Genomic DNA, 3,858 nt, shown 5'->3' on the forward strand with positions numbered 1-3,858 from the left:
TTCTTTCTCACAATCCGTTTGTATGACTCCTCAGGCCTCTACCTTCTGATGATTCTCAAGAAATCTCAAGTGCCCAGTGCCAATGTCCAAGCACATTTTGGGAGTCTGTGTGCCTCCTGGCTCCTTGGCCTTTGGCCCAGTTTGACCTCCAGATCACTGGTGCTCAGGCTGATGTGGAGGTTCAAGGCTTGCCCATCAATGATGTTCATCATTACGGATTGGGCCCCTCCACAACCTCCCTGGAGAGAGGAAAGCTGGAGAAGAGGAAGAGGGAAACACTCCAGGCCCAAATACTCTCCATTTGGCAACTGAAAGCTGCTGTCCACATGGGCATACACGCGTATCATTCTTGTTCACACTTTGGCGCTGGCCTGGGAGACACCGAGGGTCTTGTGACTAAAAAAATCCTGAAGCAGGAAATGAAACACCCGTTGTTCCCCTAGACCGACTACGTCAGAATGTCACCGGTGCTGTCAGGGCTCAGGATGGCTCACAGAATGTTCTATAGCCAACATCCTGCCTTGAAAAAATAAACAACGCCCCAAACCCAGTCACAGGCAAAGGTCACTTGGTTGCATTTGCATCACACACACTTTCACTTGGTCTCAACAGATGCCTCTGGTTGCCTGCTGTGTACCAAGCCCTGGGCCATGTGGGGGCGAAAGATGACAAAAACACAGGAGCCCCTGGTCATTCCATTCATCTTGGTGGAGGCTGTAGACTTCGTGCTTTGGAGCTGGTTCTCTGGCAGTGGGAACGCTTGTCTTGGCCCCATATGGCACCTCAACTGGCTCTGCCCAGCACTGCTCACGACCGAGGGTGACTGGGGGTGCCGGCAGGAACCGGACACTGGCAGCTTCTATCACTTACCCCATAGGAGTGGGACAGGGCTGTCCGATGCCATCTTATCTCCAGGTCTGGGGATCAGCCTGTCATCATTTCAGCTCTGTTCATGTTGAACCTCTTCTTAGCTTCCCAGCCGTGGCGAAAGACCAGGCAGTAGTGGGAGTGATATTGTGACTTGTCGGTGCCCACTGAGCTGTCTGCAGCCCCTGCCTCTGACTCAGCCCAGCCAGCCCTGTTTCTCCCCACGTCTCAGCCCAGCCCGGCCATCTGCTGCCTCTGGGTTGATTTTGACTCATGTCAATAGCTACCGGTGTGGCTCTGAGCCAGCTGGACAGACGCAAGCCTGCTTTGGTGAGGTGGCCCGATCTGCCAGAACGGGCGCCACGTGACGGGGGCAGTCTGCTCAGGATGGGGCGCCCTGTTGCCATGGTACCTGAGCCAGAGCAGAGCAAAGTCTGCGAGTCACATTCTCCTGGATCTTTGCTTGGCCCCTGTGGCCTCTCCTAGGACTCGGGGACTGATCGGACTTTGCAGGTGTAAAATCCTGTGTGTTGGCAAGTATTTGGCGTGAGACCAAAACTGCTGTTGACACAACAGATAATGGCATGTCTTTGGATGACCAAAACCAAAGATGTTCTCTTTGGGGCTCTACATACTAATTTAGGAAGCTTGCAAAACCAAGAAACACAGGATGAGAAAAGTGCTCGTGGGGAGAGGTTGCCGGCTGGTGGCCCACAGCCCAGTTTGGGAGGTGAATGCTTTTCGGCCAGGCATGCTCTCTGCAGTTTGCTGGGGTCACCTGCACTGTCTTCCATGTCTTCCTTCTCCTTTATGCCACCCGTCTGCCCCACAGAGGAATCAGTTGTTAACCTCTGGATAAAAGTGTAAGGATTTAGCCTGGAGAAGAGAGGCAATTAAATAATGCTCCACAAGGAGCTTTTAAAATACCATGTCTTTTATTGCAGGAGAGGGCAGAAATAATATATTAGGGCTTTTTAAAAAATGCAACAATGAAAATAGGAATTCTTCCACCATCTCGTGTTGCAGAGATAACCGCTTTTAACAATCGGTGTATATCTTATAAAAGCATGTCGAACTTACAGATTTAAGCTGAAAGCTGTTCTCTATGTCCTGCGGTGTGGAAAAAGAGAAAAATAGTTTGAAAGAGCCTCATTGTCATACATGAGGTTAACATCCGAATCCTTGACCAGAGGAGGTCCTGTGAAGCTCCCGTCCCTAGTGGTTCTGAACTGGAGCCCATCTGGACCGAGTCCAGTGACATCCTGGCTTGGTTGGGGGTAGGCTGGGTGGCTGGGACAGCTGGAAGTGATGGTGGGGGTAGGGGGAGATGGTGACTGTTACTTGAAGTTCCTTCTAGCTCAAAATCTCTCTGATCTCAGACAAAGCAGCGGTTGAGCGTGCGAGTGGCTTAAGTCTGAATTATAAGGCCCGAGCTGGAGTGTTTCTTCTGTGTGTGCCCTCCACATTGCCCTTTGGAGCTCTGGGTACAGGTGTGTGTGTGTGTGTGTGTCTCTCCTTTGATTCCTCAGTTTCATGTGTTGCCTGGTCCACCTTTCCTTTGTCAAAGTCAAGGGCCTTCTTGACGCAGGGGGAATGTGCTGCTTTGCCTTCAGAACCAAGCTTGACTCTTGGGTGGTTTATGTTGGCTTGTTTCCATTTGTTACCTAAAGTCTTCACAAATAACCAAATATCCAGCCCAAGGGGGCTCTTGTTGATTAGCCTCCAGCCTCTCTCTCCCTTTCCCTCCCACACAGAACACTGTACCCGCCCAGGAGACTCATTTCCCATTCATCTTCCTCTGTGAGTCCCTGGAAGCCTGGCCATTGGCTTTTTCAAACATTTTGCTCCCATCTGGCTTGTCAGAGCTCTTGAGCCTTTGCGAATACTGTTTCCTCCACTCTCCCAGTCTTCCTCAGAGCAGCCTGTTGTTTTGTTTTGTTTTGTGTTTTGTTTTTTTCAACCAGCCTTTTCTCTGGCAAAGTTCAGATAAAAATTCTTCTTTGTGTAAAGAGATAGCATACCAGTGTGGATAAGAATAGGGCTGTTCGGTCAGATATTCTGAGCTCATGTCCTAGCTCTGCCACTCATTAAATTCTGTTGCTTAACCTTTCTGAGCATCAGTTTCTTATCTGTAAAATGAGACCATTGTGTTTATTTCATAGGGTTGTTGAAGAATACTGGGATCATCCACGTAAGGCCTCAACACTTGCCAGGTAAATGCTCAGTGAATGGTAGGAAACCCTATCATCATGGTGAGACTTCTGTGAAAGATCAGACTTGACCTCTGTGTCCATTCTCCCATGACCTTGTGGGACATGGTGTCCTACATTGTACATGGCTTGGTTCATGGTTTGGAGTGTTTCCTGGTTCCGTGTGTGGGTTTGATCTCAAATGACCTGTGAGCCCTTGGAAGCTGGGACTGTTCTCTCTCCTCCTCCTCTTCCTAGCACTCCAAGCCTAGTTTAATACTGAGTCCCCAGATCTTGCCACATTGTTGATGATAGTAAAATAAATACCCTTTCCCATGTTGCGAAGAAGTACTCAGAATCTCACTTCTTGGCCTGCTTGGAGCACACTTAAGGGAATGGATTTGAAATGACCAAAGGCCTGTGCAGCTGTTAGGCAGCTTGGGTGCTTCATGGAACACACCAGCACCCCAGGAGCATGCTGCTCATGGAAAGGATGATCACACACGTGCTCCAGGGAAGAGCTGTGGAATACTGTCTTGTCACTTTCTCCCAAGGATCCACTGCACCAAGACTCCCCTTGTAGACAGCAGGGGTCCAGGCGGCCTACTTTGTCAGTAGCAAATGGCCTGCAGGGCGTGGCTGAAAAGCAAAAGTCAGCTCCCTGGCATACAGGGCAGGCTAGAAAGAGCATTTGCAAGCCCAAAGCAACTGAGGCAGGCTCTGACTGTGCAGCCCACCCAAGGGAGCCTGAGCGGACCCTCTCCTGGGAGCACAAGACAGGTTTCTGAACCTAGTATGGCTA

Source organism: Panthera pardus, unplaced genomic scaffold, assembly GCF_024362965.1.
Source record: "Panthera pardus isolate Hobbes unplaced genomic scaffold, ASM2436296v1 HiC_scaffold_22, whole genome shotgun sequence".
In the NCBI taxonomy this organism is placed as follows: domain Eukaryota; kingdom Metazoa; phylum Chordata; class Mammalia; order Carnivora; family Felidae; genus Panthera; species Panthera pardus.